The sequence below is a fragment of the Malurus melanocephalus genome, unplaced genomic scaffold (genome assembly GCF_030028575.1).
Source record: "Malurus melanocephalus ecotype Western Australia unplaced genomic scaffold, MMel_1.1 scaffold_67, whole genome shotgun sequence".
Classification (NCBI taxonomy): Eukaryota; Metazoa; Chordata; class Aves; order Passeriformes; family Maluridae; genus Malurus; species Malurus melanocephalus.
In genome coordinates this window covers 1,140,360-1,155,115 of record NW_026623299.1, presented here as the reverse complement: position 1 = coordinate 1,155,115, position 14,756 = coordinate 1,140,360, and the positions used below count along the sequence as shown (strand labels likewise).

Sequence of the window (14,756 nt, the reverse complement as noted above, 5' to 3'; positions counted from 1 at the left end):
AGAGCAACAGAGAGGTCTGCGTACGTGGGRCAAGACACATAAAATACTGTCAGTTCTGCACTTACTTGTTAGGAAATGGTACCAATTTCTCAGTGTTTTGCTTGACAGCTTTTTCTGCCGGTGGCATTTTTTTTTGTTTGTTGTTTTTAATAACTGTTACAAGGTCATTGCAGCACATGCTCAGACAAAACACCGCATAGTGCTCGGATGGTGTTTCTTTGTACCTGTTGTCATTTATTWGTTTTCCAGGTGTTCTTTCTCTGATCATCTGTCTCTTTGGAAAAAATAATGCACTTTTATTTTGGCTCTTACATTTCTTCCGTCTTTCCCTTTACTTTGAAAAACAAACAAAATAAATAGAACCTATAGCCATATTAGATCAGGCAATACCCMGAAGAGATCAGATTCTTGTTTGTTTGTACTTTACAAAAAGAAAAAAAAGAAAATGTATGCATAATAATATATTTCGTGTTATTTTTGGTAGATTTCCTCTTACAGAAGCTATTTTTAAGTAAAATGTGTATGGATCTTTTTATGGTAATTAAGACGTGTTGGGCTTTCTTAAAAACCAAATTCCAGTGGAATTAAATTATGAATGTAAACRAGAAAAACCCAAGCCTAGTCCTGAAAGTGTAAGCAGTTTCAGATTGTAAATTATGCTTTAAAAAACCGTGGTATCTGACCATTTTGTATTTATATGTAAATATAAATACATGTCGCTGCATCACTAACGGCATTAAAAAGGGGTGGCTGAAGTGTTGGATGTGTGAAAATCCCGCCTGTGTGGAGCGCGTTCTGCAGGGTGATGCCAGAGCAGGAGAGCCCTGCAGGAACGTGTTGGGGACTGGAGCTGGCTGTTCCAGAGGAGGAGATGGAGCAGGAGCACACAGCCTGCTCCTCAGGCATCCTCTGCTGCTCCTCCTGCGTGTCAGTGCTGCACATCCATCCCGGCCCCTCGTGTGACATCCCCGGTACGCAGAGTCCCTCCTGCACCCCCGAGCAGCGCTGGCACASCGCACTTTTCCTGTCCCCTCTCCGCTTCTCTTTCTGCAGTGACCGTGCCTCACTCGAGCCTTGGAGGAGCAGAATTTGTCCTGGCAGGGCAGCTCTCGCTCTGTGTTGTTCACCTTGCTCAGTGCCTGACCTCTGCTCTCGGCAGCAGCACGGCAGCTGTTTAATCCTTGCCCCTCTAGACAGAGCCAGGCTGCCCCCACCGAGCAGGTCTGCAGCAATGCCTTTCTGAAATAGCTCACACGCGTTTCTGAAGCCAGGAAAATGGTACTTCACTCGCGGGAAGACATGAGTGTAAGCAGGGGAGGGAGCCAGAAAATAGAAGAAAGATTTTTCATGACTTTGGAACTGCCAGAGCTCCACCTGGGTATGTCCAAGTTCTCTTCACCGGTACCCCCAAGTAAAGACAAGGTATGAAATGCCTTTTTTAAATTTTTTTCTTTTTTTTCATGAAAGGGATAATTACTTCATCAAATTTATTATCTTCCTGAACGAGCTACCAAATAAAAGCTGTCCTTTGGATCCCTTGCTTCTGTAATCACTTCATGTCACGATAACTTTGCTGGGGTGGGGAAGCAGCTGTCTTAAACCTACAACACTGGATTTAAAGCCCTTGAGGGCTGTTGGAGACCAGGAATTAATGCATTATCTTGGCCATTTTCAGTTCTTTCCCACCCCARCTCAGCCACTGTCTGCTCTCATCCCACAGTGCCCTCCCTGCCCCTTTGCTGCCCTGCTTTTCCCTGGCACTTTGCCTCACTTTCAGTACCTGCCAGGCCTCTGTCAAAAGTTGATTTGAATTTTGTAATAATCCTGCAGGGTTTTGTGGCTTTCAGTGCTTTTTTTCCTGCTGTTAGCATAACAAATATGGGGTAGCAGTGCTGGCATGGGCCAAAAGAAAATAAGGCCCCCTGGCCAATGACTTGTGATGAGCCTTACAAAAAGGCAGTGCAAGGATTCTGTTGCATCATTGGGGCTTTTTCTCTGGTGCAACTTCAACGCCAAGTTCAGAAGCCCAAATCAGTGGAATTCTTGTCAAATTTTACCAGAAGACCTCTTTCAAGTGAAAAGAAAATAAGTTGTATTGTTGCATTTTTTTTTTTTGTTCTTGGTTAGAAACGGGACTCTTCATCACACTGATTAATAGTTTCGTAAATTATGAATGCTGCTGTGAAAAACTGTGAGCAAACAATGCATGCATTCARTTTTAAAGCCCAATTGCAGAGCTCTGAGATGTCAGATACTTTTTTGATTCTATCTGAATTCCTTGGCATTGACCTTTCTTTTTAATTCAAACTGCCAAGCACTTAAGATACCCCCTTATGTTCTTTGGACACTTTTATTCTGGAAAACTGAATATTTGGTAGTGTGTACAGAGAGTGAAAAATGAGCTGCTCGTGCCCTGGTGCGGCGCAGTGAGGTTTGTCTTTTGGGGGGTGGGAGGAGACGTCTGTGAAACTGTTGTTTTCTGGAGATGACTAATTGTTCATTTTTACACTTTGGAAAGATGCTTGTTGACTCAAAGGAGATGCACCATGCAAATAAACATGCTGACAGACTCACAATATTTTTTCCAACTTTCCCACTTGGCACGGCAGCACGGAGCAAACGGAAGCACAGCAGAGGAGCCTCAATGCTCAGCACTGCTGCTGTCAGTTCAGAGTTGGACACTCGAGGAGTTTGTGTTGAGCTGTGACGTGCCAAGAGGTGCTCAAACAGCCTTTACCAGACTGAAKCTAAACCACAGTGCCTCTTGCACCAGCACTGATGTATTTTTCCTTGAGCTCGCTGCCTGATAGAAATCACTCTTCACATTTCAGCTCCTATCCAACTCCTGATTAAAGTGAAAAAAATCAGTAGCTCTGTTTTTGCACCCCCTGTTTTCCTGACCGCTGCACTGAAGTGACACTGAGCAGAGATTTCTCTTGCATGGAATAAGGATGTTTATAAACAAAGTAATGCTGTGGTTCTGCAACCTCCATCATTGGTGCTTGAGATTTCCAGCTCACATTTGAAATGTTCCGGTTTAATCATCCAAAGTGCATTAGAAAATGCCAGCAGAAGCCCTTGTGCTATCTTCTATAAGTGAGTACATCTCAACCTTTAAGTAAGGGCAGGAGCTTGGAATTCATTTAACATCAATTTAGATATTCCAAGGTTAAAAACAAAACAAAGAAAGGAAAAGATCCTTGACTAAAATGGCATTAAAAAGCTAAACCATAARCCAGCTACAAAACAGTTTACCCCAAAATAGGAATTACCACATTCAACTATTATTTTAATCTGAAAAAAAAAAACCCAGCTCAAACCTCTTTACTAATAAAGCATACAAATTCAACAACACTTTAAATTTGGGGATCATTATTCTAACTKCTCAAAAGTCAATCTCACAGTATTAATTCTTAATATGTGACAAAGGATCATTTATGTAGCAGAATAAACCTCGCACTTAAGTGCCAACAGTATAAATATTCATTGCTGGCAGAGGATAGGAGTTTGGCAGTCATTTGTCCCTTAGCAATACTTTTTTATTACTCAGAACATTCCTCTGGGCCATAGGGGACTGAATTAAATTCATTATAAACTTTATTGGGAAGGATTTTAAATACATGCAGATGTCTGGTAGAGTGCAGAGAGCTTCCTTCTCCACCCTTCCCCTTGTTCTTCTGTTGAATTGATTTTTGTCTTTTTTTTTTTTTATCTGCACCTGAGCACTTAAATCTGTCTCCTTTTATAACCCAATGTTTTGCCTCTATCCTGGCCACTGCCAGCCATCCCAAAAAGCCTGAAATCATCAACAAGATCATCACTGCCACCAGACAGTGCCAAGAACAGGTTTCCTTTGGCTGCCACAGCCCCTTAGCTGGGGCTGTTGGTGACCTCAGGTGCACAACCCTTGGTCTGTGCCCTTAACCCCAATCCTGCTGGGCCAAGCTGTGCCACACTCTGCTGCTGCTCTGTCCCAGCCAGCCCAAAGCAGGGTTAGACCTCAGAACTGCTTCTCTGTGATCCAGTTAATGACACAAAGGCGGGCTCTCGGCATCTGCTTGTAAACTGACATTTAAATGGCAACTGCCAGTGGAATAGAAGCATACGGTTACTGAGCTGTGAGTCCACAGGAACAGCTTTTTTTTAGTGTTCATTTCACTTTCATGTACAAAGGCACAACACGACACTAATGCTTAGTCACAAAGTCTTCAAACAGTGCATCAGAAGGGCCAAGAAGTCCCAAAAGGGGAAAATGAGACCGCCTTTAATTATTAAGTTTACCATCATAAAGCAGTGCTAATCATGAGGAAATCACTTGGTCCCTGTTGGATTCTGCTAAAAACATCTTTGAAAACTTGAGCTAAGATACCTTCTCACTAATCAGGGCCTCAGTGGTCTTAATATCAGCCACTACTAACTCAGGAGAAGAAAAAAGTGAAGGCTGAAGTACTAATTCAGAACGTTTSAGGAGGTGGGGTTTTGGCCTGTGTTTGTGTTGCATTTATTATTTTAATGAGGATGAAAATCTTGCTTTCTGCTCGAAATAAGGACATAATACGTGAGTTYATTGTCTTTGTAGCTTCTAAGAAGAGTCAAGGCATGAAATGCACTCCACTCACTGGTTCACCCTTCCCAAGTGCAGATCAGCAGTTCCCAGCATCTGCAGCTGCTCGGTGCCTGGGCTGCTGCAGCTCCCTGCATGCGAGGAGTCACTGCCATATGTTTGCTGTCTCCTGGCAATTGCCACTGAAATGTCAGTTTGCAAGCTGCTGCTTCTTTCCTTGCTGCAAGTCTGGTTTGAAATGCAGCAAAGGAGGCAAGGCAGAGTGACACCCGAATGCTGCTGTCCCTCCCCACTGTCTGACACTGTCCTCTGCTCCTCTGCTCTCCAGTCTCAAAAATCTCCTGCTGGATCTCCTTCTRGCAGCTAAGAGTTTGCAGTGGTTTCTCTGGTCCTGGAGCAGCTGGGTAGAATTTCAGATCCAAGAACTTCAGATTCTTGGCAGCTTTTAAGAGCTCCTGGTGAGTGTCTGGTGTCAGCCACTGTCCGAAAAGTGGCTCGACCCCATCTCCATCTCTGACCAACAGCAACGAGCTGTAGATGAGCAGGAGGGTGTGCAGAGTGTGGGAGACAGGAACACAGTTTTTAGTTCTGCTCCCAATCTCATCACTGCCTCCCCCATGGTCTCCCTTGGGTTCAAGGTCAGGAAATCTAAAAGCAAGATCCACAGAGCTGTGGTGTCTCCTCAAGGCTTCTGTGGCAATTGCAACGTTTCTGCCAGAGCTGGTATCTCCACATAAAAAGGTCTGTATGGCATAAATCATGGCCTAAAAGTYCTTTGTATATCCTAAATTAGTCCTGTGATACTCAGTGTTGTCATGCCTGCATCCTTTTTGGGCAGCCTGTCCTCATCATCTCTGTAGGRAACCTCTGCCTTGGCCTCTAAGATCTAAAATTAAAAGGCAATGGGACAGATCAGAGGGATAATCTTCCAGACACAGAGAAGTGGCCACACTCTGTTTGCCCACACACGAGTGCAGAAGGCCCCAGCAGGCTGCTGGGCTTTCCCTGGCACCAGAGTGCCACCAGTGCAGCTGCAGCTGGCACAGAGACAGTGCCACACGTCACACAGGAGTGGGRTGAGCCTGCCCCAGGGTTCCCATCACATCTCCCTGTGTGTCCTGTCCAGCACCAGCAGCATCCTTTTTGATTCACAGCCAGATCTCAGACCAAAACCTCATCCCTCATGTCCCACACTCTGCCCTGGCAGTGACACAGCTCTTGGTGACAGAGTCACTGCAGGAAACACCACCAAGGCTGCCAGACAGACAGAAGGGGAGGTTTCACTGCCCTTTGGGGTGTATTCATGACCATTAATCTCCCATTTCCCAAAACCCCACCTCTCAATCTGCATTCAGTGCACAGTGCCACAGCCATCAGTGAGGGTTTTGCTTGAATGAGGGCTGCACTGTGCTCCACGGGCAGGATAAACTCCTGATGAAGATTAAAAACAGGAAAAGAATACTAATATGAACTTCTCCCATGCCCCTCTCCACCACATGCAAGTTTCTTCTGCTGAAGGACAAACATTATAGTAATAATAGGCACATATTGATGTATGTTGAGGCGAATATAAAATGTATTAACCCAAGAGATAAATATTGATATTGCTTTGTCCATGTCAATATTTAGTTCAAGGGACAATAAATTTTGATATTCACTGAAACAAGTCGATACATGCATTGCTACATGCATTTTCAGTAAGCTCAAATTATTCAGCAATTCTCTTCTTTTTACCCTCAACTTTCAGAATCGCGGATTTGCCTCTCAGAAATGCTTCTCTGTAAGGGAAAAAGGAAATAATCTGGCCAGTCTGTCTCCCAGGGATTTCCCCTTTGGTTTTTTGAACCCCAGGGAGATCCTCAGGCTCCCTTTGGGCCCTGACCCTGGATCTGGGCTGGCTTCTGTGTACAGGTTTCTCAAAGAACAGGAGTTTTTTTCATGACTGCACAACCTCTGCTACTGCCTCTGCAGGGAAACCAGGGGCAAGGGAGGGAGAAAGACAGCATTTTTGCCACCAGCAAAATTTTTCCCAGGCAATATTTTTCCCAGGCAGGAAAATCTCCAAGAGGCTCTGGCAAAGACCCCCCCAGCCCTTCTCAGAATGGGTTTGACCTGAACAGAAGCCAGCACCAAACTAGTTATGGGTGTAAATATTGCTGGAAGGATCAAGCATATGGCCTGGGACAGGTGGCTGAAAACCAGCTCCGTGTGCATCCGATCCTGTCAGCAGCTTCCAGCAAAAAAYCAATGGACCAGCAATTCCCAGAGCCTTCCCAGGCATTTGGGTCCATCTCATGCTCCTTATGCTCCTCCCAGCTCCAGAGGTGCTGTGCAGAGAGGCCATGGGTCATTAGAGGGCACGCTGTGGTGTCAGGACATCACTGTCCCCTGAACTGTGCCATGAATGAAAGGCACTGAGGAAAAACAAGCTGCTCCTGGGGCAATAAATGAACCAAAYCTGCATGGTTTTAATAAATATATTGCTGTTCTGTTGCACATAAAGTTGTCTTTCTTCCAACTAAAGCCACCATTAAGAGTGTCCCTAAATCCCCAATGTTAAAGGGATGCACGAATTCCTTGCGTGGCCATTCTCTGCTCAAAACAGCAATGTGTTCGAGTGTGGGGCAGTGACAACACAGGGAGATTATTTTTTTATTTTATTTCAAACTCCTGTAGATAACCAGAGTTGTCAGGCAGATGAAGAAGAATTTCACACAAGAATTTGCCCCACAGCATCAGGAAATCACCTGCTGCTGCTTTTGGCATTTCATTTCATAGGAGGCTACGTGAATCATTGCTGAGGCCCAGCAGATGCTGCAGAATCCAAAATGTGCCTCTTCTGGCTTGGGTGGGACTACAGTCCCCTGCCTCACATACCCTTCAGGGTGTTGTGAGATCCCTGAGACCAAACTGGAGTCTCAGATGTTCTGATCAGGTGTGGTGTCACCGAGCCAAAGAAGGGACACAAAACCTCACCCACAATCCTATGAAAAACCAGCATCACCCAAAGGTTTGCTCCATTCAGCAAAATCTTTTCTGACTCCACAACATTAAAACTTAACAGCTTAGGGGGATCCCACCACACGCTTCTCCACAAGCAATGGCAAAGCATTGCTCTTCAGAAGAATGAGCTATTTTTGTTTCACACCATCCTTTAACAGCCCACAGCCATYAGTTAGAGTGGTACCAGAGGCACCAGAAGTTGCCAGGGGAACACAGATATGCAGAACATAATTAGTGAGGACACCAGTGTTAACAGTTTTTCTTCTTAGCAATTTAAAATGTCTGACAATTATCTTCAGTTCCTAGCAGGGTCAAGTTTTGCTTCTCAAATATTTTTAAATGCTGTCGTTTCACGGTACAAACGCTAGAAAAGACCTAAAAACACTCAGGAAGGTTTCATGACAGGAGAATTGTTGCTGAACGTCAGCAGACGTGTGAAACAGCGATTAAAGTTGTGATTTCCTGTGCTCCCTTGTCCTCTTGGGTGCCTTCCCTCACAGAGGTGGGTAAACAGTCATGAGTGCACGATAAATACCAACTTGGCATTTGAAGCAAGGGCTGACTGCTCATTCAGGTGCCCATCTCGTGCAGTTTGTCAATAAAAGACAAAATCCAGCATTTTGTTTTTGAGCCATTCATTGCCAATCATGAGCACAATTCTCCAGTAAAACATCAAAACCCCTTTAAAAACAGGGCTACTTTGGCGAAAAGAARATCAAGAATGGTGTGGAAATATTCTAGACTCAGCAGCAGAAGACATACTGGATAAAATCTATCTATTTTAAAGTACTCATTTCTAGGAATTTTAACATTCCAGCTGTCAGGAAAGGCATGCTTATTGGAAATTGTTATTTCTGAATTAAGGAAGTATTTTTAAAAGTCACTAATATGGACTGAAATGTGTAGAAGGGAAGAGGTTTAGTTTTTATTGATTATTCTTCCTTGCAAAACAAATTCTTACCACGSTTGCTTTGATTTTCTTTTAGAAAGACTGAAGACCTGTTTTCCTTCTGCATTGGCGAAACAATGGGAAAAAATACATCTTCCATATAAATCTCATTTAAATTCTGCATTCTAACTAGCAAACACAATTTGGGATTGAGAGTGGTTTGGTTTTTTTTGTTTTTACATTACAAAATGAGCCGTTGCAACATTAAACAGCTCATCTATTGCAATTCAGAGGGAGAAATCGTTGAACAATCAGCTGCAGAATACAAATACAGAACGACACTGTATTAGCTCGGCAGATACATGAGATACTTGTGAGCCCTGCCAGAAAGACAAGCTTTAACTATATGTTATGTGGAAGTGATGATCATGGGGGGATCAGCAAAGCTCTTCCTAAGTGAGAGATGTRTTATCAATACACAAGTCAGATTTTTGTACGAAAAACCTGCAGACGAAGAAATCTTGCTGTGTTTTAGCAATTGAGATGAAAGCGGAATTATTGATGCACAAATGGCAGCACGATCACGCTTGCCAGCTGCTTTAAAAAACAAATGCAATTGGAGTTTATGTTCAGCAGCCTAAGTGAGAAGAGAAACCAAAGCAAATTGCCATCAAAATTATGTGTAGTTATCCAAATTCCACCAACCCAAAGCTGCAACAGGAAGCTGGAGCCAGGGAATGGCAGAGCAGAAATTCACAAAGCAGCTGCGGCACCACTGGATGAGGCTGAAACTTCTTTATTTTCCTCTGTCCCTGAGAAATGTAACCAYCAAAACCTGCAGCAGGGTGGGGAATGAGGTGTTTCAGGGGGGCAGACAGTTATCTTTAGGAAGGGAGAGGAGAGGAGGAATCTGGGATCCAGCCATCTCCCAACCCTGCAGGTGAACGAAGGCAGAATTCCAGTCTGGCTCTCTGAATTGTGTCCTGGCTCTCATKTTAACGGGGGAAACATTGAGCAAATGCTAAGCAACGAGGCAGCTTTATTTTCTAAATTAGGCCTAACCTTTGATTATTTGGATCAAACCCCTGGGTAAAAGCTCTTTGAAATCGCTCTAAGAAAAATGTCCCAGGCAAACAGGGCTTGTTTGCAGCTTCCCTCCGAGGAGGTTATTCAGGGAGCTGTAGTATTTTGATTGTAGCAAAGTCTCTTCTCTGCTAACACCTGAATCTCCTTTTATTTACATCTTGGAGCTGTCCAGAGAATTGTAATGAGTGCCAACCTGTCRAAACCTCCTTTCTCAAGGAATATACACACGAGATAAAGATCATTCTTCCCCCTCACCACAGCCYTGGCAGCAGTCTAACTCAGTCTCCCGTACCAGGTTARGAGAATGTGCTCTGCAAATGGCAAYGAGGTGAACACCTGGGCATGGATTTGCCCAGCACACGGACACCATTTGGTTTGGGAGCCTCTGTCTGTGCTGTGATATTTGCACTTTGCTTCCAGAAGCTGACAAGGACCTTCAAAAAGTCTCAGGTGGGCAGCTCACAGCTCATGTCAGGCAGTGCTTCTTCCTCTCCTCCTCAAACACAATCTCAGCCTTTTATCTCAGTTACAGCAAAAGATATCGGCTCATTTTGGTGKATATCATTTATTTGAAATAATCTCCCTTACAATAATTTTTAACTTTGGGAAAAACCAGTGGGTGCTCCTTTCTTTATCCAAGCTGCACAGGGTATGCTCTGCTGGGCTTTTAGCTCCTTGAGGTGAATCCACAGCTAACCGARTATTCCAGGTGGAATTGGAGCATGCAGCTCTCTCTATCTTTTGTAGCACCTTTCCAAGAAACACTAAGAGCTATAAGATATTACTGCGGACTTGAGAAAGTTAATTAGGTTTGAGCTCCAAGTACCCAAAYAGTTTGCTCTCTCCCTCTCTTAGAGAAAATACAGAAACAAAACTGTGCTTTTTGGAAGAAATCCCATAAAAAAAATGAAGACGAAAAATCAAGATGTAGCAATGTATTCCATTTTGCCATTTTTAATGTGAATTCTGGAATCTGGTGATAAATATGGTGTTTTCTGGAATACCCTAAATCTRCTCTGTGTTTCTTCCTCCAGCCCCATGCAGATGGTTCCAACTGTGGGCACACAGGACCACTGTGAAGAGACTTTTACAATAACCCTTTCACATATAATAAAAATATGACTGTGAAAGAGAGAAAGAAGATCATTAAATATCAGAACTCAGAGCAACYGAGAGGGCGATTATAAGCATTTGGGAACTTTTCTATGCATTTATATAGCACTTTAAGWTCAACTGTTGGTCTTCAGTTTGACCCAGACCATGACAGAAATAGATAATCCTATTGCTTCTGACATTGCTATGTAATTAAGAAGCTGTTCTGCCCCTGTTAACACAGCTATATCCACTGGACTTCCATTTCTTGTCCTCTTTCCTGAATGGTCTCTTCCTTTGAAATAAGTTTTTTTTACTCAGACATCATGGGAAGAGATTTTCAAATACTTTCTTTTGAACTTTGTAAGGTTTCTACCTCCTAATGAGTGAAACTCTAACCCCCAAGAGGTAATAGAGCTAATTTTACTTAAAATATTCAAGAGATTAAACCAAAAAGCCTAAATCATCTTCCCATGTGGCAATAGACTTCTCTGTCCAGTAAGGCACACCACAAAGGACAAGCAGCTCTTTCCTACAATATCAGAGCAAAAATGGACCCTTCTCAAAGTCAGAGAGCCAAGAGCCAGGATTTGGTGCTCCAATGATCCCTGGGCAGCTGGGTGGTGGGGGGAAGGACCCTTCCAAACCCTGACTCCTGTCTTTGAATTCAGGGAAAACTCTTGGTGACTGCACCTTTGAAGGCTGATGGAGCAAAACAGAGCAAGAGATCTGCCCTGGGGCACTGATGGGATCCTCCATCCCTTTACAAAAGCAGCTGGAACACACCAGGGMCTCTAATTTACCCCAAGCACCAAGTAAATAACATCACCTGATTTGCTACAAGAATATTCCACTCAGAGCATCTCCCTAAATCCAGAGAGAGCCTCTTCAAAGCCCAGGCACTTCTCTCATACTGCTTTCCACATACTCAAGTTAATTTATTGGACAAAAAAATCCTGCAGAGATGGAAAATAATTCCAGGTGGGTACAAGCAATCATGTACACTGGTAAACAAGAAGAAACAACACGGAGGAAAACCATATTTTAAAAGGCTGGTGAGTAACACTGGGACTGCACTTGCTCTGCTACCCTGAGCCACCTCATTACCTCAGTGATTGCAGAAATCCTGCYACACTCACTTGGAACTTCTCAACAGGATCAGGTGCTGAATGCAGCTGAAAGCCTGTTTAATTAGTAGCTGATCACAAAGACCAAAATGTACTTACTTGCATCTCCAGATAATAGGAAAATGGTTTCAGTTCTTATTGCTGTAGCCACATTTCTACATGGAATTGTATTATTTTTAAAACCCTGTTTGCAGTCAATCATATTACCACGCCCCATAGGAGTTTTTTGCTGAGTACTTAAAAAAAATACCCAATGCACACAGTGTGGAAAAACATCTCAGCATAGTTGGAAGACCTGTGCTTAATTTTGCATTCTTTATTTGGCAAAAATAGTAGTTGTTCCACACTGAAATTCATATTTGTAATAAAAGCCCCACTCAGCTGCTCATATACTAAAGAAACAATTCATGGCTGAATAATGTACCAATTCAAAAGCAATCTCTCTAAGCTACAGGAAACCTCTTGAGTTGCTAGTCTGAACAAAATGAAGCCTCAACAAAATGAACCTCTTTGAAACTAAATGAAAATTTAGCAAATTGAACTGAACAAGAAAATCCTATGTACAATGCAATTTTTTTTAGCCACACTAGAAAGGCCTGCTAGAAATCATGTTTGGGGGAAAAATAATCACACCAATAAATTAAAAGATTGTGTTATTGTTTGTTTGTTGGTTAGTTTGTTTTCCTAAAGGATATTTATTTTTATAACAGGGTAGCAGTTTTATAACTTTGTGTTTAAATAGCAACTGGCTAGTGCTGAAAGAAAAAAAACAAAAACATTGGATGGTGTCTTAAGAGGGACATTCCCTCTCCCAGCTTTAATTTTTAATCTGCCTTTTGGTGCACCTGGCTCCTCCCAAACCYCTGAGCTCCAGAGTTGTTTTGAGATCAGTACACCAGGAGCCTCAGCTGAAAAGAAAGGGTTTGTGCAYTGCCATAAGCTACTGGAGCAAAATGATTGCAGCTCAAAATTATGAGGTTGCTGGAGCAATTTAGGCTGCCAAGATGAAGAGCTGAGGGAGGGRCACGATGCAAGTGCTGGATGTGTGMATCCAGCAGTGCAGCAGGAGCGTAAAGGGTAATGGAAAAAGGGGTGGTGAGAGAGGAGGGCTGAAGGCAGTGATCAYATCAAGAATCTCTTCTTTTTTTCAAAACAGCATGCCACAAGAAAATGCTGYTCCCACTGATCCAGTAAATGATTCTGTTGGCTTGAGGAAAGCAGGGATGGGTATAAGAGAAGATCTAGTCATGCAAAAGCACAATTTACAGTTGGAAGGAGATTTTGAACAAGAGTCAGATGAGAACACCTTTAGGGAAGACACACAGCTCAACCTCCTCTAGGACTACTGGGACATAAAGGGGCTGGTACACAATTATGGAGGACAAAAGGCTCTTCTTAATTAAAAAATAAATAAGTGTGGTCAGCAGGCTCAAAGCTGGGTTAAGAGGTGTCAGTGCTGCTGTATGTGCCAGCAGCAGGCAGGGATTCTTTCGCAGACTGAAACACATACTGGGTTGGGCTTTGAAAAAAGCTTCTTCCCAATCTGGTCCCAGGGACAAAATTAAAAGTCTGTTGTAACAAGATGAGCAGCAGCGTTAGACATGTGGGACTCAAAAGAACATTTTACCCATCTGAAGCACTAAGAGAAAGGATTTGTGTTGTACATTTGTACAGAACAAGGGATTTTTTTTTTTTCTAATTAAGTGATATTGAAATATGCAAACTGTGCACTGCTCACTCACTCAGCTTGAATTAGTGATTTACAGTGATAGTTTACCGTCAGTGCCCCACCTGGAAATTTGAGATAAATCAAGTGATAAGCTGCAAACGATGGTCTCAAAATGGAGAGAGCTTTAGCCAAGAGCCCCTTGGAGTTTGGAGAGCTGGGAATTACAGCAGATCCGGGAAGATTCTCCAGTGATGGCAGGAGCTGAGAGCGGATACAACACCATAACAAACTCCTCTGCTGCACACTCTGCCTCCATGCTTTAAAGGGAGGAGGAGCAAAAACACCTACTGCTTTAGGAAGTTGTTTCAGGAATAAAAGCACTCRGAGCATTTGCTGGGATGAGGAGCTGCTGGCACTGTGGGGACTGTTCCCAAAACCAGTGTTTTGTGCAGACAGGAGCACTCGCAGCTCCCGTTCGTACCTCAGCACCCACGGGCACCCAACACTGCTGGAACCCTCCTGCACCCACCCACCCTGCCTGGGAATAGGGACAGCGACTGCAAAATCTCTGCCCAAAATAAGGACATTTTTCTAATATCTGCAGCTGTCCATTCAGAGCAGTTTCCTGCACCGCTGGCAAAGCTCAGTGAGGATCCCCTGTCCCACATCTCCAGGAAGCTCCTGTCCCCAGCCAGGACAGGGGGCTGGGGGTCTCTCACAATCCAGCACACACTTACACCAATTACCAACATCCTGGAGAAATGAGGGAGCATCAGAGTTGGGAAAAAACTTCAGCAGAATAAAATCCTGAGGCCAGGAAAAACAGCAGCACAAAGAAAGCAGGCGCAGTGCTGAGGATTGACTTCTGCCTCGTAGAAACCATTTCAAGAAAATGCCACCTCTCATTTGTGCCAGATGTCACTTGCCTCCACCTGCCAGCTTGGTGTCCACCCTGACAGAGTGCCACTCTTTTTCCAGTGTCTGGGAAATCTGATTGTTTCTCCAGAAGCACTTCCCAGCTCGTGGAGTTCTTTAGAGCTGCCACGCTCTGTGGCAATCAAAGTGCCTAAATAAATATGCAAACGTGTGCTCAGGCCAGAACGCCTTCCAAGGAACCAAGAGAGCTTTTCCCCTCTCTCAGCATGGCTCAGAGCTGTTCACAGGCTGTTTTTGTCACCAGCAGTGAGGCACAGGAGGATGCTGCACCTTCCACTCCCACAGTGTGCCAATCCCGCCRGGTGACACCGGGGACAGGGACACAGGGTGGGAGCAGCAGGAAGCACAGACACACTCTCACACACACACATTCACACCATTCCAGCTGTT

General features: G+C 43.9%; 2 protein-coding genes across 2 annotated transcripts in view; both read right to left on the bottom strand.

Moving 5' to 3' along the window:
- SLC35F5 (solute carrier family 35 member F5) overlaps positions 1 to 14,756 on the bottom strand; it is a 130,446-nt gene that overhangs the window by 35 nt on the left and 115,655 nt on the right. The gene's annotated exons all lie outside the window — the stretch shown is intronic.
- The window catches only part of GPR39 (G protein-coupled receptor 39), a 74,303-nt gene that overhangs the window by 536 nt on the left and 59,011 nt on the right, over positions 1 to 14,756 (bottom strand). The window lies entirely within an intron of this gene.